General features: G+C 57.8%; 1 protein-coding gene across 2 annotated transcripts in view; it reads right to left on the bottom strand.

Moving 5' to 3' along the window:
- The window catches only part of LOC144791642 (uncharacterized), a 237,662-nt gene that overhangs the window by 8,578 nt on the left and 202,336 nt on the right, over nt 1-26,748 (bottom strand). The gene's annotated exons all lie outside the window — the stretch shown is intronic.

Here is a 26,748-nt window from a genome sequence, read left to right as displayed (position 1 = left end):
GCGTGACAGGCCATCTGCGATGGCGTGGTCTTGCCCGGGTCGATGTTCCACAGTGAAGTCCATCCCCTGCAGGGAGATGGACCAACGTAGTAGTTTCGGGTTTTCCCCCCGCATCTGCATTAGCCATTGCAGGGGTCGATGATCGGTCTGGACCCGGAAGTGGGTGCCGAAGAGATAAGGCCGGAGCTTTTTGAGGGCCCACACCACGGCGAAGGCCTCCCTCTCGATGGTGCTCCAGCGTTGTTCTCGGGCCAGGAGCCGTCTGCTGATGAAAGCCACTGGCTGGTCAAGTCCTTCGGGGTTCAGCTGGGAAAGGACTGCCCCAACGCCATGGTCGGAGGCATCTGTTTGGACGATAAATTCCCGACTGTAGTCGGGGGCCTGGAGCACCGGGGCGGAGCACATGGCGGCCTTCAGCTTCTCGAAGGCCGCTTGACAGTCTGGGGTCCAGTTGACCTTCTTGGGTTGGTTTTTGGATGTGAGTTCCGTGAGGGGCCCTACAATGCTTCCATAGTCCCTCACGAACCGCCGGTAGTAGCCTGTGAGTCCCAAGAAGGCGCGGACCTCGGTCTGGGTGATGGGGGGCTGCCACGACTGGATGGCAGCGATCTTGAGTTGCAAAGGGGCCACCAGACCGCTTCCCACCTGGTGCCCGAGATAGGTCACGGACCCCTGGCCAATTTGGCATTTGCTGGCCTTGATCGTGAGGCCAGCTCGTTGGAGGGCCTGTAGCACCTCTCGGAGGTGGTGGAGGTGGTCGGACCAGTGGCGGCTGTACACAGCTATATCGTCCAGGTAGGCGGCGCTGAATTCTTCGAGTCCTGCCAGGACCTGGTTCACTAGCCGCTGAAATGTTGCTGGGGCATTCTTCATGGCGAATGGCATGACCTTGTAGTGATAGTGGCCATCAGGAGTGGAGAATGCAGATCGTTCTTGGGCCCGGGGTGTGAGACCGATCTGCCAGTAGCCCGCTGTCAGGTCGAAGATGCTGAGGTAGCGGGCAGCTCCCATGCGGTCGATTAGTTCATCTGCTCGGGGGATGGGGTGTGCGTCTGTTCTGGTGACCACATTCAAGCCCCGGTAGTCGACGCAGAACCGAAGCTCCGGCGTGGCGCCGGGGGCGGCCGCTTTGGGGACCAGTACCACTGGGCTGGCCATGGGGCTGTCTGAGGGCTCGATGACCCCGAGCGTGAGCATCTTGGCCACCTCCTCTTGGATGCAGGCCCGTACCCGATCTGGTACGCGGTAGGCCCGATGGCGGACAGGGGGACTGTCTCCAGTGTCCACGTCGTGTAAGCACCAGGGGGTGACCCCTGGGGTGAGGGAGAACAGGGTGGCGAACTGCAGCAGGAGGTCTCGGCAGCCTTGGCGCTGTTCCAGGGTGAGGGCCTCCGAGAGTCGGACCCCGTCCACGGAGCCGTCCTTCTCCCGAGACCGTAGGAGGTCAGGGAGGGGTTCGGAGTCCTCCTCGGTTCCATTGTCGGTTGCCATCAAGAGGCTGAGCTCTGAGCGTACAAAGTGGGGTTTAAGTCTATTAGCGTGGAGGACCCGGAGAGGGTTTCGTGAAGATTCCATATCGATGAGATAGGTGACAGGGCTCTTGCGCTCGATTACTTTGAAGGGCCCCGTCCATTTGTCTTGCAGGGCGCATGGTTCGGTGGGAGACATTACCCACACTTGTTGGCCGGGTTCAAATTCGATGGAGGATGCATTCTGATCGTACCACCTTTTCATGTCCTCCTGACTGGCCTCCAGGTTTGCTTTTGCCATCTCTCTGAACCGTCTGGTCTGGTTGCGGAGGGTTAGGAGGTACTTGAAAACATCTGGAGGGTTCTTTAGAGGGGGCATTTCCCAGCCCTCTTTGACTAGGCTGAGCGGCCCCCGCACCGGGTGCCCATACAAGAGTTCGAACGGGCTGAAGCCGAGGGACTTCTGGGGGACTTCTCGGTAGGCAAAGAGAAGGCACGGTAGTAGCACATCCCACTGGCGACGGAGGGGCTCTTCCAACCCCCCAATCATCCCTTTGAGCGTGCGGTTGAACCGCTCAACCAGTCCGTTTCCTTGAGGGTGATAGGGGGTCGTGAATCGGTAGGTGACCCCACACTGTTGCCAGAGGGACTTCATGTATTTTGAAATAAAGTTTGTGCCCCGGTCGCTGACGACTTCTCGGGGGAAGCCCACCCGGGAGAAGATCCCCATCAAGGCCCGGCCGACTACCGGGGCTGTCACAGTTCGCAGGGGAACAGCCTCGGGGTAGCGGGTGGCGTGGTCCACCAGTACTAGGATGAACCGATGTCCTTGTGCTGTACGGGGGTCCAGGGGTCCCACAATGTCTATCCCCACCCTCTCGAACGGGGTGGTGACCACTGGAAAAGGTTGCAGAGGTGCTTTAAGCTTGCGGCCGCTCTTCCCGCTGGCCTGGCACGTGGGGCAAGATCGGCAGTGTTGGAGTACGTCGTTCCTCATCTTGGGCCAGAAAAAGTGGGTCACCAGGCGACTGTAGGTTTTATCCTGACCCAGGTGGCCAGCCAGGGGGACATCGTGGGCCAGGTTTAGCAAGAAGTCTCTAAAGCGGAGGGGCACCACTAGTACTCGACTGGCCCCTAACTCTGCGATTCTCTGTTCGCTGTACAACAGGTCATTGTCCCAATAGACCCAATGGGTTCCGGAGGTATCCCCTGCACTCTGGGCGAGGGCTTGTTGGCGGAGTCCCTCGAGGGAGGGACAGGTGGTCTGCTCGTGGCGAAACTGTTCTTGGGTGGGCCCCCCCTCCGGACGCCACTGATCCAGGCCGGGAAGGTCCTGAGGCTGAACGAGCCCCTCGGGAGTTTGTTCTGGGGTGACGGCACGGTCGGTGTCTGGAGCGACCGGGGGAGGAGGTGCCGGCCATTCGGGTTCTTCGGGTCGGGGGATGGCACGGGCAGCCATGGACCGGGTGGTTACGCACGCCCAATCCGGGATGCCCAACATCCCTAGGTGCTCTCTCCTCTCTACGGCGGCCCACGGGGAACTCTCAAGATCATTTCCCAGGAGACAGTCTACGGGGGCATCATCTCGGACCGTCACTTCCAACATGCCGGACACTCCTCCCCACTCGAAGGGGACGCAAGCCATCCGACATAGACTCTCCGAATTGTCGGCTGAACGGACAGGGCAGAGGACGTTCGGCAGAATCTGTTCTGGGGTCACCAGGTGACATCGGACGGCCGTTACACTGGCCCCGGTGTCACGTAGGGCTTCGGCCCGGCGTCCATTAATGTTCACCCATTGACTGTACTTCCGGGTGTTGGCGGGTAGGGGGACCCGCGGGACCATGTCTCTTCCCCCTAGGCACGCTAGAACCATGGCGGCTGGTTCCCATTCCTGGCGTTCTTGCTCACATTCCTCATGTTCTTCATAGATTTGTTCTTCCCCCAGGGCGGCGGCAGCCATCTGGCGGGGTCTCGGAGTCTGGCTCTGTGGACAATTCGGGTCGTTGGCGTAGTGGCCGACTCGCTGGCATCGGTGACACGTGACATTGGCTCTGTATCCCGGCCGCGCCGGGGTGTTGCCCCGGTTGGCCGGGGGTGGGGTGCTGGTAGCGGGAGCGGCCGGGGCGTTGTCTCTCCCTCGTCCCTGGCCCCCTCCTCCTCCTCGGGGACGGTGCTGACCGTGGTTGTTCCGGTTCTGTTCATGGGGCCCAGTTCGGCCCACTCGGGTAATTTCCCACCGGTCAGCCTCGGCGGCAAGCTGTCGTGGATCAGTTAATTTACTGTCGAGGAGGTGCTGCCTGAGCTCGACGAAGCAGTTGTTCGATAGATGCTCCCATACCATGAGATTGAAGAGTTGCTCGTAAGTCGTTACGTTGCTTCCCTTGATCCACCCCTCGAAGGCCCGGCTGAAATAGTTCACGTATTCCACCCAAGTTGTGCCCGGGATCCGAGTGCAGTTTCGGAACCTCTGGCGGTACATTTCGGGTGTGAGCCCATAGCGGGTGAGGAGGGTAGCTTTCATGTGGTCATAGGAGGTCATCAGATGGTCTGGGAGCTGTAGCAGGGCATCGCGGCCCTCATTGACGAACCTCCCCCATAGACCGGCTCCCCAGTCGCTTCGATCGATCCGGTGGGAGGTCATAGCAATCTCGTAGGCCTTGAACCATTGCTGTATGTCGTCCTCTCTGAAATATTCTCGAACGACATCCTTGGGGATGTGTACCTTCCTTTCTGTCACCCCCGGGGGGCGCGGTTGCTCGGGCACTCCTAATTCTTTGTTCTGCTTGCGTAAGTCTATCTCAGCTAGTTTGCGTTCGTGTTCGTACGCCAGTCTCTTCTCTTCAAGCTCTCTTTGTCTCTGTTTCTCTTCCCGTTCTTCTCGGAGCCGCAGATGTTCCAGATTTAGTTTTTGTTCGGCTAATTTGAGTTCGCCATCCATTTTGAGCCGGGCCATCTCTAGCTCATGTAGTCGGTTTCTTTCTCGTTCTTGGATCTCATCTTGCGAGAGACCCGTTCTTCGCTCCTCGGGAGCCGTGGTGTCTTTCTCTGCTGTTGCGAGATTTTGGTCCGGGGGTCTGACGGCCCCGGTTTCTGCCCATGACTCAATGGCGTGCTTGAAATCGTCTTTAGTATTCAGACCGGTGGTAGCGATACCTAGTTCAATGCAGAATTGTTTCAACTCACGATGGCTGTATTCTTCCAATTTCTCCATCTGGAATTTTTCGGTGGATCCGCTTTCTTTGGTTGACATTGTGGTTTTGTCGTGGGGTGAGCTACTCTCTGTACGATTACGCGTTGATTCGGATCCCACCGCTGGCCACCAATGTTAGACGGACCGGGAGGGTCGGCCGAGGATAAGGGGAGAGGTCTCCGGGGAGATCCGTCTCCAGCAATCGTACAGACAAATAACTTCCCCCCCACTGACGTACACCACACAAGGATAAGGTTCAACGTTACTTTATAAGCAATTCTTTAAGTACGGTGAGGTGGTACAAGGAGGTCTGGACTCCGGGGTCCCCTCTATTCTAGTCTCTTGGTTGGGTAAGGGGGTAGCGGGACAGTCTCGTTACCACTCTGGGGGATGTGGTGGTAGATGAATTAGCTCACAATCCTCGAGCTCGGCGTTCTAGATGATCGGGCCGCGGCGGAGCCAGCAGGTCCCGGGATGGTTGAAGGTAGTGACGGTCCGCGGCGGAGCCAGCAGGTCCCGATGAAGATGGGTGCAGAGAGCCGCGGCAGCGCCAGCAGGCAGATCGGTAGTTCGCAAGGCAGGGCTACGGCAGCGCCAGTAGTCCGTCCAGGATGAGTTCTTCGCTGCGTCTCTCGACTCCAGGATACAACTGCCTTCCTGCTCTGGAGCTGCGCCAGTTATAGGTCTGGCGCCCTTTGATGTCCGGACCCTCACACTGGGAGGTCGGGAGGTCCGGGATGAGGGAGTCCAGACACCCAGCAGGGGGGTGGAGCCAGCGCCTGGGGGAGCTGGGGGCGATCGGCACCTGGCGGGGGAGAGCCATCGACACCTCTTTCTCCCATTGACCTGCCAAGTAGTCCGCTCACCTCCTGGGTGGATGGTGGTGCCGGGATGTCGGGGCCTGGCCAGGCCCAGGGTTAGGGTTGATCGGAGGCCACGCGGCCTCGTGGTGCCGTGTCCAAGATGGCGCCCAGGCCGGGCGAGAGGGCCGGTAGGGAATCGGGCCCACGATGTGGAGATGTTCAGGGGCAGGGGCCCTATAGGAGACGGGAAACGGGTTGTTGTTGCGTGTAACGCCTGAGGAGCGGGGCTCGGGCCTGGTCGTGCGGGGAGGGAGCAAGCCTTACACGTGGCCTGTCCAACAAAGACTATACGCACCGAGAGCTGAAACAATTTTGCAAAAATCGCCATATCCCGACAACGGGACTAAGCACCAAGGAAGACTTGCAACAAGCCCTGACAGCCTGGGTGGAGGCCGGAGCCCAACCTCCAGCACCGACAGAAGTCAATGGAGAGGGAGCACCCCTGACCGAAACCCATGCACCAGAGCAGGAGAGAGCGGAGTCCCCGATGCGGAGTCCCAGCACGGAGAGAGGTCTGACTCACGAAGAGATGACCGACCGAGAACACAACCGAAACCACGAGATGGAACTAGCACGTCTGAAGATAGAATGAGAACTCAAACTGGACGAGAAGAAGCTGGCCATCGAGCAGCTGCGGCTGCAAGGAGAACTGGAGCAGAAGAAACTCCAGAGAGAACACGAAGGGAAAAGACTCCAGCTGGAGCACGAGCGCGGCCTGAAGGTGATCGAACTCAAGGCCCGGAGCGAAGATAACCGAACGACAGGGACCCGAGAGTCCGTTCCCCCGGTAGAACCCAAGGTCCACTTCCCCAAGGATGTGGTCAAAGAATATTATAAGAACGATGATATCCAGCAATGGTTCAAGGCCTACGAAGTCGCCATGGCCTCCCACCGAGTCCCGCGGACGGATTGGGGAGCCGGGCTGTGGGGGCGATTGAGTGAAGGGAGAGACACCCAGCTCGATCTACCGTCCGCCGAACAGACCTCCTACAGCCACATGAAAGAGGCCCTTCTCACAAGGTACGGGCACACCCCATGAATGTACCGACAATGCTTTCGAGAATGCAAGAAAATCCCCGGCACCACGTGGGTGAAATATGTAAATTTCTACAGCCGGGCCCTGGAAGGGTGGATCAAGGGCAGCAAAGTATCCACCTTCGAGGGGCTCATTGACCTCATTGCCTATGAACATTTGTCCCTGAACTGCTTTGTGGAACTCCGACAGCACCTCCTAGACAGCAAGTTGGCTGACCCCCGGAAACTGGCCGTCGAGGCCGATCACTGGGTGAGCAGCAGGGTCCCCCGGGGGCCCGGGGGAGACTCTGGCCGAAATGAACAGGGATCTTCCCGCCAGAGGGGAGTGGGGAGCCAGAATAGACAGAGGGGATCCCAGGTAGGGTCCCCGCGCAGTCCTCCCAGAAACCAGCCCGGCACCTCACCTCCCACAGCGCACACAGGGTTCCCCCAAGCCAGGGCCCAGAGTCAGCCAAGCCTGCTTCCATTGCCAGCAACCAGGGCATTATGCCAATGACCCCCGATGCCCCCTGTTCAAGAAGCCCGTCGCTGCAGGGCCCCCAGCGCGCCACATCACCTCAGTAGCCCTAGAAGAGGAGGGGGAAGAGGAGTTCGAGGGGGCTCACCCCGCAGCAATGATGTTAGTCTCCCTGGGAGATAGGGAAATGGTCCCCGGAGCTCTCCTGCCAGACAACACGGAGAAGTACAGACAGCAGGTGACCGTCAATGGCCACCGCATAGGGGCGCTCCGAGACACCGGGGCCAGTATCACCGCAGTCAAACGTCACCGAAGCCCAAATTGTTCCCCACATCTCCTGCAGGGTGATCGCAGCTGACCATTCCGTCCGCACCTGCCGGATAGCTCAAGTCCCGTTCTAGTGGGGGGGCGTCTCCGAGGAGTTACGAGTGGCGGTCCGCACCGACATGCCCGTGGACTGCCTGCTCGGCAACTATCTAGAGAGCTCTCCATGGAAGCGGGTTGAGAAAAGGACCCACCTGGAGTAGGTGGGCCTGCCCGAATGGGCCTGTGTGATCACCCGGTCGATGACCGCCCGGGTGGCTACCCCTGAGGGGGTGAATCTTGAGACAGCACCACCAACCCCCGAGGACCCCGAGGTCCCAGTGTCCTCTGAAACCCCCGAGCTGTTCCCCAGAGAGAGCTCCCCCTCTGACGCATGTCCCCTCGGCCCTGACTTCGAACCGACCCCGAGCTTGGACGACCTTCCTGAGCTGGCCCAGTGGCGCCAGGAAGGAGGACCGTCCCGAGAAGAATTCTGCCTATAACAGACCTCCTGTCCGTCCTTGGTTGGGCCGCGGCAGCAGGCCGCTGCCCAGGCCGCCGGTGACCAGTCCGGCTCACACTTTGTCTATTGGGAAAACGGCTTCTTGTACAGCCAACAAAAGGCTGCCGAGCTAGGGTCGGCCCGAGTGCCGGTGGTACCCCTAAGCTTCCGCGGCTTTCTCCTGAACCTGGCCCATGATGTTCCCCTGGCGGGACACTTGGGACAAGACTAGACGTATCACCGCCTGGTCACGCACTTCTACTGGCCAGGCATGCGCTCCGATATGGAGGCCCACTGTAAGTCCTACCCCACGTGTCAGTCCAGCAGAAAGAGCGGCGGGAGGCGCAAGGCCCCCCTCCAACCCTTCCCCGTGGTCAGTACCCCCTTTGAGCGGGTGGGAATCGAAATCGTGGGCCCTCTCGACCCCAGGACCTCCTTAGGTCACCACTTTATCCTTGTCTTGGTGGACCATGCCGCCCGCTATCCCGAAGCCATGCCCCTATGAACAGTGACGGCCCCTGTGGTGGGGCGGGCCCTCATGGGGATTTTCTCTCGGGTGGGCTTCCCCCGAGAAATCGTCAGCGACCGAGGGACCAACTTCATCTCGAAATACATGAAGTCCCTCTGCCAACAATGTGGGGTGACGTACAAGTTCACCACCCCATATCACCCCCAAGGTAACGGTCTGGTGGAGCGATTCAACCGGACCCTCAAGGGAATGATCATGGTTCTCGAAGAGCCCCTGAGGCGTAAGTGGGACGTCCTCCTTCCCTGTCTCCTCTTCGCGTACCGCGAAGTCCCCCAGAAATCTCTGGGGTTCAGCCCCTTAGAGCTGCTCTACAGGCACCCCGTCCGGGGGGCCCTCAGCCTGGTCAAGGAGGGTTGGGAGACGGCGGCCCCCGACCCCCCTCCGGATGTGTTTCGATACATCCTGACCCTCCGGAACCAGACTAGAAAGTTACAAGAACTGGCCGAGGCCAACCTCGAGGCCAGTCAAGAAGAAATGAAATGGTGGTGTTGGACTTTGGCCCTTAGGGCAGGTTCACCCCTAGACTTTTTGCTTGAAATGGTGACCTGGAGATGGTGATTTCAGGATTCTGCGCACTTTCACTGTGTCCCAGTGGAAAGTGCGTGCGCACTCTGAGTGCATGTGCTGAGCTAGGCCTGCCCGCCCATAGGAATGCATGGGGAATTTATGTGTCCCTGGTAGTTCCTGATGCGTGGGGTGTACAGGCTTGAGTCTGGTATGTGTGAACTCGTGAGAGTGAATGCTGCGAGATGGTGTATGCAGCATGTATGTGTCTAGTAGCGAAGCGCCATTTCTAGACATGGCTGTACGTGTGCTGTGAGGGTGCTGGCGTGTGATTGGCTGGAGCTGGCTGGCATGCCAGGCTCCAGGAAGTCTGGATGGGTCTGCCCGGTGGTGAGTGGGAGATTAGCATGAGTGATGTGTGGGAGGAGTGTACCTGTGTCCTGGATGGGCTGGGTTTTCCCCACACAATGCTGGCTCCGCCCCCCTGTGGTGTGTCTAATGACCCAAGCCCTGCCAGTGAATAGAGAGGGTGGTTGAGGTAAACAGAGTACTCAAGAACCAGCTGCGACTGGTTCCGCCCCCACTCTACACCCTTGAACAAAGGAATGCACTGTATAAAAATGGGGCTGTGTCCCCACAGAAGTTGTTCTCTTCTAGGATCCTGAGGGGGCTGTTGCTGCTGCTGCTGGGCCAGAGGACCGCCACTTGGGGTGTCTCCCTGCCTGGAGACCCAGTGTGCTGGCTCTGGGCCCAGCCTTGCCCCCCTGCCCCCCCTGGAAGGACTTTTAGCTGGACTTTGTTGTCCCTAGCGCTGGTGAGCGCTTCCTGATTTTCCTAGTGCCTGGGAGCGTTTCGTTTTGCTTGTAGCGCTGAGCGCGCTTTATTGCGACCCCCTAGCGCTTGGGAGCGCTCCAATTGCTGTGCAGGTGCCCACCCTGCTCGTGGTGGCCAGATCGAGTGCCCACCTCGATTGGAGGGTTTATTTAAGAAAGCCGGTGCCCACCCGGCATTGCCCCGGTGAATTGCCGCTGTTTCTAGAATTTAACTCGGGAGCCCGGTAAACTCACCCCCCGCCTGGAAGTGCCGAAAACGGGCCGCCGCGCTGCCCGCGACGACCCGGAAGTGGTTGGCCGGCCAATCAGGGAGCTCGCCGACGGAAGTCCCGCCCCCGCAGCCGCGACCCGGAAGTCAGGCAGGCCGGGGGCAGGACAGAGAGTGAAGCCAGAAGCCGGCGTCTTTCCGTGTCCCCCCCCCCCGGCTCCCAAAGCGAGGGAGAGCCGAGGAGAGAGAGGGGAGAAGTGCTGCAGGGAGCGAGGCTCCCGTGTGAAGAGGAGAGCCCCGCCCGTCCGGAAGAAGCCGGTGAGTGGGGCCCCGGGGGCATTTCCTTTGCAAGTCCCAGAGAAGGACTCTACTGTTGGGCTGCATTTCTTTTTGAGCCGGTCGAGGCTCCAACCGGCACCTTTGTTCATAGAGCCACGAGGGCTCTAGTGCCTCCCTGTTCCGCCGGGTCCCCTGAGAGGGACCCCACGACCCGCATTTGTTTCTGAGCCCTGAGAGAGGCTCTAGGCGCCCCCATTTTGCTACGAGTCCGCAGGAGGGGGATTCCAAGGGGGCACAGTGGTTTTACGAGCCCTGAGAGGCTCGGGAGGGCCAGTCATTGGTGTAGCGCCCTGAGAAGGGCTCCTGAGTGCCTTTCCATTTGTGAAGAGCCCAGTGAGGCTCTGGAGGGCCACCTTTATTTCTTAGGGCCCGGAGAGAGGCTCCAGGCGCCAAAGTCGTTGTGAAGAGCCCAGAGAGGCTCAGGGGCCATTTGTTTATTCAGAGCCCAGCGAGGCTCAGGGGGACATTTATTTCTCCAGAACCTGTGAGGCTCCCACGATTGGCTCATCCTCAATTGCACCAGTTGCCCAGCACTTTGTGGGCAACTGCTACGTTTAGGCCCCTGGACACTGGACACAGGGCGTCCTAGCCCTAGAGAGGCCAGTTGGCCTAGGGACAGTCACAGGTGGTGACTTACGTGAGTTTGGCGCAATTGTTATTGTTTATGCACCTCTGAATGTATTGTTTATGCGTCATGTGCCTTTACACCTCTGAATGAATGTTATGCATTGCATCATGTGTTTTCCTCTTACACCCCTACAGGTATTGTGATACATAGGTGGTTGTTTTCTCCCTAGTACAGGTGGTGCTAGTGAGATCCTGGTTACCAGTAATTACTGGTTGTGCGCTCTATTGTTATATTGTGTGCTATTTTGTGCTACAGTGATTTTACATGCAAAAGTATTATTTCTGAAAGTGCTACTTCTGATTCCTGACAGTGGTCCAGGTGGCCCTGTCTTGTACATATCCCCTGTAAATTCTGCCCGTGCCTCTGGCACATTGTAAAGTGTGTGTTTTATCTAATGTGTTTTGGTGTAATACAAAGGCTATTTTTATATAACCTTGTGTGGAGTTTCCTTTGTGGTGGGCCTTTGGTTGTTGTTGCTGGGGTGCGTGCGCAACTACTTAACCTACATCGCCTCCAAGTTTAGCCTTGCTGCTCGCGCCACGTTACCTAGAGGGTGAGTAGGGGTTATCTTGGCGTGTAACTCCCTTGCCCTGACCTTGGGAGTGGTGGTCTCTGACTGACTTTGGCGAAAGCCCTGGCCAGCCGGGGATCCCATTTCCAACATTGGCGGCAAGCGGCGGGATAAGGATTTGTGTTTGCGTTGTACCTTAGTAGTAACTGGCCATACCACAAAACTCTGCATTTAGATGACCACATTTTAGGGGATTGTTTTTGAAATTCCATTGTTTCTTCTCCTGAAGAGTGTCATTTGATGGTGTTCAGTACATTTGTCCCCCGCCCTGCTTCCAGAGTTTGGTACCTGTGTCGCTTTTGGTCAGGTTGAGAAGTCAGGGGTGGTAGAAACTGCCTTACCGATCCGAGGGGAGGGTGTGTGTGGATGAATGGTGTGTTTTCCTGGACGCATGAGTATGAGTTCTCTTTGATAAGGAGATTGTTGAAGTTTTGGAATTGTGTCCTCTTACTTCAGATTGTTAAGTCCCCTGTGTTGCACGTGTCTGTGAGCATCTTGCCAAGATGGAGTCTGCTTTTAATGTCTGGGGTCTGTTTTTGCATGAACTAAGAGAGTTTTGCGAAGAGAGACACATTGCAGTGAATGAGTCAGACACCCAGTCCCAACTTAGGGGTAACCTGATCCAATGGCAGAAGGATGACTGGGAGCGTGAGCACAGTGAGGAGAGGGCCCGGGTCTCACACTATGAGGGTGGTGGGTCAGAGGGGAGCCCTGAAGAGTCTGAGGAGGAGGAAGAAGATGATAGCACAGGGACGCCAGCAGATAGTGAGGACCCCATAGATATGGAGTCCCTTGCTGGGTCCAGTTTAGGAGGCAGCGCCTCATCCCTTTCCCTGTCCCCAGAGGAGCTGGAAGATAGGAGGAGAGAAAGGGAGCACCAGCTGGCTTTAGAGAGGCTCAGGTTGGAGCATGCCCAGGCTATGGCACAGCTGGGCATTAGAAAGCAACAGCTGGAGGTTAAGAAGCAACAGCTGGAGACCGAGAGGGTCTTAGCGCAGGACAGGATAGAGGAGGCTGAGAGGGCCGCCACCAGAGGCAAAGTAGCTCTGGAGGGTAGACTATCCCCTGCGCGCAGTGTTGAGTTTCTGGATCCCCCAGGGTGGGTTGGGTCCAGTGGTGGCAGCTATTTAAATCTCAGTCTAGAAAGTCCCAGTTCCCAGAGTATGGTTCCTGTTTCCCCAGAGGAGGAGAATAGGTTGAGGTTTAGGAACCTTAGGAAACCGTCTCATCAGTCTTGGGAATACTTTGAGGAGGACTGTTGTGAAGCCCTGTGTGATTGGGTACGGGAGCCCACGAAATGTGATTGGGACCTATTGTTCGATGTGTTTCTCAGAGAGCAGTTGCTCAGTTGTTGTTCACCAGGGTTGCGCCAACACCTGTTAGGGTGTGGATTGTCTGAACCATGTGAGCTGGCAGAGGAAGCAGACCGCTGGGAAGGGACCAGAGGTTCTGTAGAGTCATTGGTGAGTGACTCCAAAAGTAGTGGGTCAGGGATCTTCCAGCCCAGCGTGGTGGAAGAGGCTCAGTGTAGCCCAGCTAGGTCCCTGGTTAGTGAGAAGGGTGTAGGGGCTGACTGCCTGGCTCAGTGGAGCAGGAGTCAGTGGGTGGCTGAGAGCCCCCAGAGGCCCGAAGCCCTGTCTCAGAACCTGGGTGGTTTCTTGAGGGAACACCAGGTTGGGGACCTAGGCTGTCCTGTTAGTCCACTTGAGGAAGATCTCCTAGTGAGTAGAGGACCTGGAGTGTCTGTAAACAGAGCTCCTGTGGTTCTAGAGTCTGGCAGTACCGCTCCGGTAGGGAGGGTACAGGAGTCCAGAGTGAGGAGTGATTGGGGGAGTTCCCCAGTGGAAGGACCAGTGGGTCAGGGACTACCCAGTTGGGCTAGGTTCCCGTGTAGTGACCATGGTAACACCCCTTCTGGTCTGGGGGATCGTCACGCACTGTCAGGTGGACAGAGGGCGGGAGATCTGCGCCAGACAGACAGTCACGCAACAGATGTGACATTTGTTAGCCTCAGGGGGATTGCGTGTGAATCCCCAGAAGTCCTGGAGTGCCAGGCAATTGTTCCACCGAAGGTTCTAGACCAGAGGTTGGGAGGCCAGGTTCAGGATCAGCCTGACCTGAAGGGTAGGACGACTGTAACCAGTGTCCTGACCGGTTCTCCTTCCAGAGGAACTTCTCCAGGTGGGAGAGGGCAGACCTCTGGAAGGGGGTGCAGAGGGTGGGAGAGCCCACCTCTGACCCCGGTGCAACCTGAGTGGATAAGCCCTGGGTTGGAATGGCGTTCTAGGTGTACCCCTCGCCGGAGGAGGAGGAACCCTAGGAGAAGAGGTAGGGGGAGGAGAGCCTTCCCCGAGACTCCTGGTCCGCCTGAGGTTGTAGGCCCTAGGCTGGAGTACCAGTGGCAGTCTAGTCCTGTCTTGCAGACAGGAAGAGTGGAAAATGGCTCCTATGTGCCAGGGGTTACTACCCCCCGCTCTGCGAATTGGCATGGACCAGTGGCACCTGGGTGGCCCAGGGCCTGGTCCTGGCCGCGGACAACTTGGGAGTACCAGTGGGGTAGCCCAGTTGGTCCAGACAGTGTGTTGAGAAGGAATCCCATGGGTTCACCGTGGCATAGAACAGGAGGGTGTCCCTGCAGTTGCGGGCCCGCGTCCGTGTTCTATCGCCCCAAGCAGGGAAGTCCATCACGGTGGTGATTGGTCTCCCCTGCGTTTTGGCTGGAAGGGGGTTATGTTGGACTTTGGCCCTTAGGGCAGGTTCACCCCTAGACTTTTTGCTTGAAATGGTGACCTGGAGATGGTGATTTCAGGATTCTGCGCACTTTCACTGTGTCCCAGTGGAAAGTGCGTGCGCACTCTGAGTGCATGTGCTGAGCTAGGCCTGCCCGCCCATAGGAATGCATGGGGAATTTATGTGTCCCTGGTAGTTCCTGATGCGTGGGGTGTACAGGCTTGAGTCTGGTATGTGTGAACTCGTGAGAGTGAATGCTGCGAGATGGTGTATGCAGCATGTATGTGTCTAGTAGCGAAGCGCCATTTCTAGACATGGCTGTACGTGTGCTGTGAGGGTGCTGGCGTGTGATTGGCTGGAGCTGGCTGGCATGCCAGGCTCCAGGAAGTCTGGATGGGTCTGCCCGGTGGTGAGTGGGAGATTAGCATGAGTGATGTGTGGGAGGAGTGTACCTGTGTCCTGGATGGGCTGGGTTTTCCCCACACAATGCTGGCTCCGCCCCCCTGTGGTGTGTCTAATGACCCAAGCCCTGCCAGTGAATAGAGAGGGTGGTTGAGGTAAACAGAGTACTCAAGAACCAGCTGCGACTGGTTCCGCCCCCACTCTACACCCTTGAACAAAGGAATGCACTGTATAAAAATGGGGCTGTGTCCCCACAGAAGTTGTTCTCTTCTAGGATCCTGAGGGGGCTGTTGCTGCTGCTGCTGGGCCAGAGGACCGCCACTTGGGGTGTCTCCCTGCCTGGAGACCCAGTGTGCTGGCTCTGGGCCCAGCCTTGCCCCCCTGCCCCCCCTGGAAGGACTTTTAGCTGGACTTTGTTGTCCCTAGCGCTGGTGAGCGCTTCCTGATTTTCCTAGTGCCTGGGAGCGTTTCGTTTTGCTTGTAGCGCTGAGCGCGCTTTATTGCGACCCCCTAGCGCTTGGGAGCGCTCCAATTGCTGTGCAGGTGCCCACCCTGCTCGTGGTGGCCAGATCGAGTGCCCACCTCGATTGGAGGGTTTATTTAAGAAAGCCGGTGCCCACCCGGCATTGCCCCGGTGAATTGCCGCTGTTTCTAGAATTTAACTCGGGAGCCCGGTAAACTCACCCCCCGCCTGGAAGTGCCGAAAACGGGCCGCCGCGCTGCCCGCGACGACCCGGAAGTGGTTGGCCGGCCAATCAGGGAGCTCGCCGACGGAAGTCCCGCCCCCGCAGCCGCGACCCGGAAGTCAGGCAGGCCGGGGGCAGGACAGAGAGTGAAGCCAGAAGCCGGCGTCTTTCCGTGTCCCCCCCCCCCGGCTCCCAAAGCGAGGGAGAGCCGAGGAGAGAGAGGGGAGAAGTGCTGCAGGGAGCGAGGCTCCCGTGTGAAGAGGAGAGCCCCGCCCGTCCGGAAGAAGCCGGTGAGTGGGGCCCCGGGGGCATTTCCTTTGCAAGTCCCAGAGAAGGACTCTACTGTTGGGCTGCATTTCTTTTTGAGCCGGTCGAGGCTCCAACCGGCACCTTTGTTCATAGAGCCACGAGGGCTCTAGTGCCTCCCTGTTCCGCCGGGTCCCCTGAGAGGGACCCCACGACCCGCATTTGTTTCTGAGCCCTGAGAGAGGCTCTAGGCGCCCCCATTTTGCTACGAGTCCGCAGGAGGGGGATTCCAAGGGGGCACAGTGGTTTTACGAGCCCTGAGAGGCTCGGGAGGGCCAGTCATTGGTGTAGCGCCCTGAGAAGGGCTCCTGAGTGCCTTTCCATTTGTGAAGAGCCCAGTGAGGCTCTGGAGGGCCACCTTTATTTCTTAGGGCCCGGAGAGAGGCTCCAGGCGCCAAAGTCGTTGTGAAGAGCCCAGAGAGGCTCAGGGGCCATTTGTTTATTCAGAGCCCAGCGAGGCTCAGGGGGACATTTATTTCTCCAGAACCTGTGAGGCTCCCACGATTGGCTCATCCTCAATTGCACCAGTTGCCCAGCACTTTGTGGGCAACTGCTACGTTTAGGCCCCTGGACACTGGACACAGGGCGTCCTAGCCCTAGAGAGGCCAGTTGGCCTAGGGACAGTCACAGGTGGTGACTTACGTGAGTTTGGCGCAATTGTTATTGTTTATGCACCTCTGAATGTATTGTTTATGCGTCATGTGCCTTTACACCTCTGAATGAATGTTATGCATTGCATCATGTGTTTTCCTCTTACACCCCTACAGGTATTGTGATACATAGGTGGTTGTTTTCTCCCTAGTACAGGTGGTGCTAGTGAGATCCTGGTTACCAGTAATTACTGGTTGTGCGCTCTATTGTTATATTGTGTGCTATTTTGTGCTACAGTGATTTTACATGCAAAAGTATTATTTCTGAAAGTGCTACTTCTGATTCCTGACAGTGGTCCAGGTGGCCCTGTCTTGTACATATCCCCTGTAAATTCTGCCCGTGCCTCTGGCACATTGTAAAGTGTGTGTTTTATCTAATGTGTTTTGGTGTAATACAAAGGCTATTTTTATATAACCTTGTGTGGAGTTTCCTTTGTGGTGGGCCTTTGGTTGTTGTTGCTGGGGTGCGTGCGCAACTACTTAACCTACATCGCCTCCAAGTTTAGCCTTGCTGCTCGCGCCACGTTACCTAGAGGGTGAGTAGGGGTTATCTTGGCGTGTAACTCCCTTGCCCTGACTTGGGGGTGGTGGTCTCTGACTGACTTTGGCGAAAGCCCTGGCCAGCCGGGGATCCCATTTCCAACAGGTGGTATGACCAGAATGCCACACTGGTCGAGTTTCAGCCCGGGCAGCAGGTCTGGGTGATGGCCCCCGTAGAGCCCTGTGCCTTGCAGGACAAGTGGACAGGGCCCTTCAAGGTGGTGGAGCGCAAGAGTCAGGTGACTTATCTCATCGATGTACAGTCCCCCCGGAACCCCATGCGGGTCCTCCACGTGAACCGCCTCAAAACCCACTTCGCCCGGTCCGAGTTGAGCTTGCTCCTCGCCACGGACGATGGAGAAGAAGAGGAAACTGAGCCTCTCCCCGATCTCCTATGCGCAAAAGAAAAAGATGGCTCCGTAGAGGGAGTGAGTCTCTCCTCTCTCTCTCCTGAGCAGCGCGAGGACTGTCGCCAGCTACTGGGGCAATTCTCTGACCTTTTCTCCCTCACCCCCGGGGTCACCAGCTGGTGCGTCCACGACGTGGACACCGGGGACAGTCCACCAGTACGGCACAGAGCCTAACGCGTCTCCGACAGGGTCCGGGCCTGCATCAAGGCCGAGGTATCAAAGATGCTAGCTCTCGGAGTGGTCGAAGCCTCTGACAGCCCATGGGCTAGCCCCGAGGTCCTGGTTCCGAAGGCCGCCGCCCCCAGTGCTGTTCTCGAGCTGAGGTTCTGCGTTGACTACCGCGGCCTCAACGCAGTCACCAGAACTGATGCGAATCCCATCCCCCGAGCCGACGAGCTTATTGATCGCCTCGGGGCTGCTCTCTTCCTCAGTACGTTCGACCTGACCAGCGGATACTGGCAGATCGCCCTCACCAAAGGGGCCAGAGAGATCCGCTTTTTCCACCCCGGATGGTCACTACCATTTCCAAGTGATGCCCTTCGGAATGAAGAACGCCCCCGCCACCTTCCAGAGGCTGGTTAACCAGGTACTGGCTGGGTTGGAGGAGTTCAGCGCTGCGTATCTAGACGATATCGCAGTGTTCAGTTCCCACTGGCCGGAGCACATCCAGCACCTCTGGGCGGTGCTGACAGCCCTACGGAGGGCCGGTCTCACCATTAAAGCGAGCAAGTGCCAGATCGGACAAGGGTCCGTGATCTTCCTCGGGCACCAGGTCGGAAGCGGCCTCGTAGCCCCCCTAACAGCCCAAGATCGATGCGATCGTGGCCTGGGAAGCCCCCACGACCCAGACGGAAGTGCGGGCGTTCCTAGGGCTCACGGGGTACTATCGAAGGTTTATTAAAGGGTACGGCAGCATCGTAGTCCCCCTCACGGAGTTAACCTTCAAAAACCAGCCGAATAAAGTCAGCTGGACCCCCGCCTGCCAAGAGGCGTTCGAGACCCTAAAAGACGCCATGTGTACGGCCCCCGATAATGGCTCCTTCCCTCGATTTTCAGAACTTCATTGGCTAGTTCCACCTTGGAGAGCCATGGGGAGCCTGCATCGCAAAAGATAGTTTTTAGGGAGTGCTTTAAGGCGTTCTCAGGCGATTTCAGCACTAATGTAATATTTTAGCAAGTCCCCCAATAGTGCCAGCTCCGGTCGTTTCAGGCCTATTTCTAGTCTGAGCCTGTTCCGTGCCTGTCTGGGGGCCCGTAGCACCATCTTGTATGCTTTCACCTGGGCCGCTTGGACCACTTTTTCAAAAGCCCCTGGATAGGCTATGTGGCCATACGTGATGGCAGGGAGCAGTTTGGCCCGGAGTACTGTCAACATCGGGTCTGCAGAAGGACTGGCCAGGCCATGGCTTAAGCGTCTTAAAGACGATATTATTTTGTTTATTTTTGGTTTAAGCTCCTTCAGGTGTTAAACTGCGGTGGCCCTCTCAGACAGCCATGTGCCCAGATAGTTGTAGGATGAGGCCGTGGAGATTAGGTGCTCCCCCACGGACCATGAAGCTTTTGTTTTGTGATGGTATTTGCCAAAGATAACTATCTTGGTCTTACTCATGTTGATACATAGCTCATTCTCCTTATTGTAGGTGGCAAGACTATTTAAGGCTCTTTGAAGCCCCACCCTGGTGTGGTCCATGATTACTGTATCGTCTGCGTACTGGAGCGTTCCCAGGACCAGCTTCCCCATTCTAGGGGGTGCTAGGTTGGCATCTTTCAGGGCTTGCCCCATGTCCGCTGTGTACAGATTAAAAAGTAGGGGGGCCAAGACGCCCCCTGCTTTAAACCAGAGTTGGTGGCAATTCTTGTGGTTGTGGTTGTAGGGATTAGTTTCACCTGGACCCAGGTCCCCTCAAAGTGCTTTTATGGCTTTTAGCAGGACTTTGGGGATCCCCCAGGTCTCTAGTTTTGCCCATAGCCGGCTTCTGTTCACTCGGTCACCCTGTGACCCACCTCTCCTAGGAACACAGACGAGCCCTGGCGGGAGATCCTCAGGGAGAGGATCTCGGATCGCACGCACTGCGCTAGCACCACTCGACAAAGGAACACCACACCGTAGGATTTAAGAGAACGTATTCTTTATCTCTTCAGGCAAAATTGGATCTTTATGATCCGCAGGATATATACACAGAGCAAGGGCTCAAAGAGTCTCGGTAGGGGTTAGGGTAGCGGGACAGTCTTAAGGTTTAAAGTCACTTGCGGGTGCATATCCGGCTCACAGCTCTCAATCCTCGAGCCGGGGGATACGGGGTGATCTTGGGTCCAGCCGGACCAGGATAGTCTGAGACGCGATCGAATCAGCAGGGCTCGAACAAGGAGGAGGTAGTTCTTACGGTCTGTAGGGAGCCGCAATCGAATCAGCAGGGCTCCGGAGTTCTCAAAGTTGCAGGGGAGCCGTGACCGCGTCAGCAGGGCTCAGGTGGTCTCAGGCAGAAGTCCTTCTCTGCTCGGTAGGAGCCGCGACAGGGTCAGCAGGGCTCACGTGTTCCAGGATACAACTGGTATGATCGTCCCAGAGCAACCCTTGATATAGGACTCCTCTCCTTTGATGTCCGGAGCCCTTGCAGGCAGAGGTCTTAGCACCTGGTGGCTGGTTGTTGGGGGTTCCGCTTCGCCGGCTCCTTTCATCCTTTCAAGTTGGGTCTGGAGGGATCCCAGACGTTCAGCAGGCCTGGAGCCAGCCCTCAGGGAGGCCGAATGGGTGATCGAAACTCATCTCTCGAGGGGAGGTGGGAGGTGTGATCGAGCTACTCCTCCCTCTCGCTCACAGGGAGCGTTCTACCCCCTGGCGGGTTATGGCGCCGAAGGCCGAGGTCGGGCTGGGGCCGGGGCGGCCATCTTAGGTACAGGGACATGGGCCTCGGGTACCAGGAAAATGGAGGGAGAGGACGGGGAAGCCCAGTGTCGGGGATTTGGGTCACGGAGGGAATGGTCGGGTGAATCAGGGTCATGGGGAGCTGCACGGGTCAGGGAGGACCACGCCACGAGGCCGGGTCCAACACAGATCAAGCAGGGCCCCCCTCGCTTCCCAGGGATGGGAATGCAGCTTCTTGTCTCACAAGTAAGGCAATGCCTGGCTGGCACCCAGCAACCGATTCCTAACCTCGTCACCAGACAGGGTCACTGGTCTATGCAGGGGCGTAACAAAGGCCCCTGTAGGCAGTGGAATGCAGGGGATCGCCCACGCAACTGGTGGCCCCCATTCTGCCCACAAATTGTCATATATATAAGGCACAGGAGTTTCGGAGACCCCGCACCACATTCTGTGTGTGGGTGGTGGGGTTTTTGCGTTACACCACTGGTTCTGCAGCGTGCCTGCGGTGCACAGACCAGCAATGCTCGTGCAACACACTGCCATACGTTTGGCGCGCAAGCATGCTTCCTTATGCTCAAACAGCTCATGACTGTGTAAAAAAAGTATAACGTGCTGTCCTATGGTCTCGCGCTATCCAGGACTGCACATCAACACTTTGCCCCATGCATCGTCGAGTTCCAGGCAAGATGGCAAACAAAGACGACAGCCACGAGTTTACACCAATTCTGTGAGCGGCCATACACGGAAACGACAAGACTGAGAGACGCCACAACAATACACAGAGACGACAAAAACGGAAAGACGTACAAAGTTACAATATGCTGCTTACCTGCTCGCAAATCGAGGAACACATCCCGGCAACAGAAATCGCGCAGCCCACTCCTGCAAAAGCCACGAATTACTGAACACAACATGCCATCCCCCCCCCCCAAAAAAACATCTGGCAAAAGCCGCAATGACGTTTTAATCGCCTCAGACAATGACAGACGCCTCTCTCTTCCAATGGCTAGCCTCCATTTATGGAGCTAGCCAATGGAACAGAGAGGCGGGACAAAGCCCACAGACTGTTCTCAAAAGATTTCTCAAAAGCAGGGGGGGGGGGCTTTAGGCCCACAAGAGAAATTACAACAGGTCCCGAAAGGGGTCTAAGTCTCTTCCACCCTCTGGACAGAAGAAGCATTCACAAACCCCTTTTCTGGTGACTCAGTCTCTCGGCTTGTGCCGCCGAGCTTCTGTCGAGGTTAAGGTGAATATAATTTGCTGACTAGTTAGAGCCAGTACTTATCCAAACTAAGCCTGGGCGTCCGAATCGGCTACGCCCACGGAGTAGGCTTAGTGTTGCCTCCTACGCATTTTGCGTAGACAGCGTAGCCGGCAACACTACGCCCACTCCGTGTGCGTAGCCGAGTCGGCCGCCACCCGCCTCCCTCCCGTACATACATTATTTAAGCAAACTACCCTTAATAAAACAATTTTAAAGCACTTACCGTGTCCGGGGCTCGTCCGGGGCACCCTCTTGGAATAGCGTCCCTTCATAGATACCAATGCGCATGCGCGGCCGCCCGCGCATGCGCATGGGTATCCATGACGACGCGATTCCAAGAGGGAGCCCCGGATGAGCCCCGGACACAGTAAGTGCTTTAAAATTGTTTTATTAAGGGTAGTTTGCTTAAATAATGTATGTAGAGGAGAGCGGGAGGGAGGTGCGTAGTGGTGCTACGCGGAGTGCGGGAGTGGGCGTAGCTTCTCGCCCACTCCACGTAGCTCCGCGGAGCCCCACTACGCCCAGGGTTAATCCAAACTTGTAGGCACCGGCCAGTAGCCAGGCCAAGCACATGGCGGGCCATCTTTATAGCTGGTAACTCCATCCACAAGAAGCAGGAGATGCTTCATCGGCTCCTCCTTCTTGGGATTCAAGCACCCAGACAGGGGAGCAGCCTATTGTTTGAGGGATGAATACTGGTTGGTACCGGGCTGGATGTCCCAAGCCTGTGGGTAGAGGTGAAGAGGACGCTGCCCATACAGCCAAACTGACTTCATCCAGGTCATTGTTCCAGGTCAGGGGTCTGAACCGAATGTGGTTTGTAGCCTGGAAAGCAACAAGGGTAAAACTACTGTGGGGTATTTGAGATGCAATCTAGCCAAGGAAGTTTGCACTAAAAAGGGCACTATGCACTTTGAAAAACGACTGTTTTTATTGCTGAGATACGGGGTCTTGATAATGGATAACCTTTTATTTATGTGTTTTGCCTCGGTAGCTGCTCTTTGTTGGTTTTAGGTCTTTTACTCTTTTTTTAATTACCTCCCATCTTTGTGTGTATATGTGACTTATGGTTTATCAAACAAACTAATAAAGTCTATGAGCTGAATAAAAAACTAAACTAACAGCTGCACCAACCAACAGCATTGTCACTGCCTGCTGAGATGAAGGTTGTAACCAATCACTGGTGAAGGGGCATATACCCTCTACAGACGCAAAAACCCTGATGAGGAATCCAGAAAAACACATGGGAAGTCTGTCTTAGTGGTCTCGAGGTGAAATTTCACTCTGCAGGAAAAACACTAAGCAGGACTTCAGGAAGGCAAGGGGGCGCACTGAGGCAAGGGGCGCAAGGGGGCGCACTGAGGCAAGGGGCGCAAGGGGGCGCACTGAGGCAAGGGGCGCAAGGGGGCGCACTGAGGCAAGGGGCGCAAGGGGGCGCACTGAGGCAAGGTGGCACAAGGGGGGGGCAGTGAGCCAAGGGGGGGGCAGTGAGCCAAGGGGGGGGGCAGTGAGCCAAGGGGGGGGCAGTGAGCCAAGGGGGGGGCAGTGAGCCAAGGGGGGGGCAGTGAGCCAAGGGGGGGGCAGTGAGCCAAGGGGGGGGGCAGTGAGCCAGGGGGGGGGCAGTGAGCCAAGGGGGGGGGCAGTGAGCCAGGGGGGGGGCAGTGAGCCAAGGGGGGGGGGCAGTGAGCCAAGGGGGGGGGGCAGTGAGCCAAGGGGGGGGGGCAGTGAGCCAAGGGGGGGGGGGCAGTGAGCCAAGGGGGGGGGCAGTGAGCCAAGGGGGGGGGCAGTGAGCCAAGGGGGGGGCAGTGAGCCAAGGGGGGGGCAGTGAGCCAAGGGGGGGCAGTGAGCCAAGGGGGGGGCAGTGAGCCAAGGGGGGGGCAGTGAGCCAAGGGGGGGCAGTGAGCCAAGGGGGGGGCAGTGAGCCAAGGGGGGGCAGTGAGCCAAGGGGGGGCAGTGAGCCAAGGGGGGGGGCAGTGAGCCAAGGGGGGGGGCAGTGAGCCGGGGGGGGGGCAGTGAGCCAGGGGGGGGGCAGTGAGCCAAGGGGGGGGCAGTGAGCCAAGGGGGGGGCAGTGAGCCAAGGGGGGGGCAGTGAGCCAAGGGGGGGGCAGTGAGCCAAGGGGGGGGCAGTGAGCCAAGGGAGGGGCAGTGAGCCAAGGGGGGGCCCACTGAGGCAAGGGGGGCCCACTGAGCCAAGGGGGGGCCCACTGAGCCAAGGGGGGCCCACTGAGGCAAGGGGGGCCCACTGAGGCAAGGGGGGCCCACTGAGGCAAGGGGGGCCCACTGAGGCAAGGGGGGCCCACTGAGGCAAGGGGGGCCCACTGAGGCAAGGGGGGCCCACTGAGGCAAGGGGGGCCCACTGAGGCAAGGGGGGCCCACTGAGGCAAGGGGGGCCCACTGAGGCAAGGGGGGCCCACTGAGGCAAGGGGCGCAAGGGGGCGCCCAGAGCCAAGGGGCGCAAGGGGGCGCCCAGAGCCAAGGGGCGCAAGGGGGCGCCCAGAGCCAAGGGGCGCAAGGGGGCGCCCAGAGCCAAGGGGCGCAAGGGGGCGCCCAGAGCCAAGGGGCGCAAGGGGGCGCCCAGAGCCAAGGGGGCGCCCAGAGCCAAGGGGGCGCCCAGAGCCAAGGGGGCGCCCAGAGCCAAGGGGGCGCCCAGAGCCAAGGGGGCGCCCAGAGCCAAGGGGGCGCCCAGAGGCAAGGGGGCGCCCTGAGGCAAGGGGGCGCCCTGAGGCAAGGGGGCGCCCTGAGGCAAGGGGGCGCCCTGAGGCAAGGGGGCGCCCTGAGGCAAGGGGGCGCCCTGAGGCAAGGGGGCGCCCTGAGGCAAGGGGGCGCACTGAGGCAAGGGGGCGCACTGAGGCAAGGGGGCGCACTGAGGCAAGGGGGCGCACTGAGGCAAGGGGGCGCACTGAGGCAAGGGGGCGCACTGAGGCAAGGGGGCGCACCGAGGCAAGGGGGCGCACCGAGGCAAGGGGGTGCACCGAGGCAAGGGGGCGCACCGAGGCAAGGGGGCGCACCGAGGCAAGGGGGCGCACCGAGGCAAGGGGGCGCACCGAGGCAAGGGGGCGCACTGAGGCAAGGGGGCGCACTGAGGCAAGGGGGCGCACTGAGGCAAGGGGGCGCACTGAGGCAAGGGGGCGCACTGAGGCAAGGGGGCGCACTGAGGCAAGGGGGCGCACTGAGGCAAGGGGGCGCACTGAGGCAAGGGGGCGCACTGAGGCAAGGGGGCGCACTGAGGCAAGGGGGCAAGGGGCGCACTGAGGCAAGGGGGCAAGGGGCGCACTGAGGCAAGGGGCGCACTGAGGCAAGGGGGCAAGGGGCGCACTGAGGCAAGGGGGCATGGGGCACACTGAGGCAAGGGGGCATGGGGCACACTGAGGCAAAGGGGCGCAAGGGGGCGCACTGAGGCAAGGGGGCGCACTGAGGCAAGGGGGCGCACTGAGGCAAGGGGGCGCACTGAGGCAAGGGGGCGCACTGAGGCAAGTGGCTTCCTCTGGCCATAGACAGTCCACATCGCTGTGACACTTCATGCTCCAGCACTAGGGTGGTGAACATTGAGCAAACTCCTTCAAGGCGCTATGATTACTAAGCGCATCTTCAAGGTGCTTACCCCTCACAGGACCAAAGGGGCCAACATGCAAAACACTCCAGTTTAGCCAGGTGTGAACACAAACTAGTAACCGACCCAGAACCAGAGCTTTAAATGGACCGGTACTGTCCAGTACTGAGAACCGGCACTTTTTATTTTGAGAGCGAGAGCACCTGCACTTCTCAAGAGAGATGTACTAGTTTGAATTGGAGAGCAACTGCACTTCAAGAGATGTACAAATTTGAATTGGAGAGCACGGCACTTCTCAAGAGAGATGTACTAGTTTGAATTGGAGAGCACCGGCACTTCAAGAGAGATGTACTAGTTTGAATTGGAGAGCACCGTCACTTCCAAGAGAGATTTACTAGTTTGAATTGGAGAGCACCGGCACTTCCCAAGAGAGATGTACTAGTTTGAATTGGAGAGCACGGCACCTCAAGAGAGATGTACTAGTTTGAATTGGAGAGCACGGCACTTCTCAAGAGAGATGTATTAGTTTGAATTGGAGAGCACTGCACTTCTCAAGAGAGATGTACTAGTTTGAATTGGAGAGCACCGGCACTTCAACAGAGATGTACTAGTTTGAATTGGAGAGCACCTGCTCTTCTAAAGAGATGTACTAGTTTGAATTGGAGCGCTGGCACTTCTCAAGAGAGATGTACTAGTTTGAATTGGAGAGCACCTGCACTTCTCAAGAGAGATGTACTAGTTTGAATTGGAGAGCACCGGCACTTCAAGAGAGATGTACTAGTTTGAATTGGAGAGCACCTGCACTTCCCAAGAGAGATGTACTAGTTTGAATTGGAGAGCACGGCACCTCAAGAGAGATGTACTAGTTTGAATTGGAGAGCACCGGCACCTCAAGAGAGATGTATTAGTTTGAATTGGAGAGCACTATCACTTCTCAAGCGAGATGTACTAGTTTGAATTGGAGTGCACCAGCACTTCTTAGAAACAAGCAGGTACTCTGGTACAAGGTGCCTGCACTTCTATTTTCCCATTTCAAGCACTGCCCAGTACTGCAGGCAGCACGGTTCCCTGGCAACACTGCACACTAACAACCTTGTGCAAAGGCCGCCATATTGCTGAAAGATTTACTGTCTGAGCCAGGACAGCTCCTGTGCACGTGAACAGTCCTGCAGGGTGCCGTGCACACTCATTCTTGCACACTCGCAATCCCGTGCACGGCTGCTCTTCTGTGCTTTTGTGAGTTTGTGCATTCAGTGTTAGCTCTGTGCACGGTAGCCCAGGAAGCAGGTGTGCCCTCAAGCATGGTTACAGAGGCAGATCCATGCACAGCAGGTGTCATGGACCGCTAGTTCTGTGCACCGAGCCTTACAGGCAGCTTTGCACTATGCTAGCTATGTGTACAGGTAGCGCTGCACTGAAGTCTCCCTGTGCAAGAAGACTGTGCAGCCAGCCCTGAGCATTAGCTGCACTGTAGTCCTCCAGACTGTTCCACTTGTGCACTAGTCAGTCTGTGCACTGGAAGCTCAAATTATTTGGAGGGTTGCACCGTGCAGGGGACCCTGTGCTGACAGGTAGCCTTAAAGAGAAACAGCCATAGAGACGCAAGCCCAGCCTGCTGAGAGCACATGCAGCCCTGCACACTGCCAGCCCTGGGCATTTCCACCTGTGTGCACTGCCACCCATGTGCACTATCAGCCCATAACAGTGCCAGCCCTGCTCATTTTCCCTGTGCACGCTGCTAGCCCTGAACGATGCCAGCCTTCTACACCGTCAGCCCTGTGCACCTGCAGCTGTACGAATGTCCAACCATGTACTCTGCCAACTCTGCAAACCGCCAGCCATGGACACCGCCAGCCATGGACACCGCCAGCCATGGACACTGCCAGCCATGGACACCGCCAGCCATGGAC

This window comes from Lissotriton helveticus, chromosome 11 (assembly GCF_964261635.1).
Source record: "Lissotriton helveticus chromosome 11, aLisHel1.1, whole genome shotgun sequence".
Classification (NCBI taxonomy): Eukaryota; Metazoa; Chordata; class Amphibia; order Caudata; family Salamandridae; genus Lissotriton; species Lissotriton helveticus.
The sequence above is the reverse complement of the archived record's forward strand: the minus strand, read 5'-3'. Positions and strand labels throughout refer to the sequence as shown.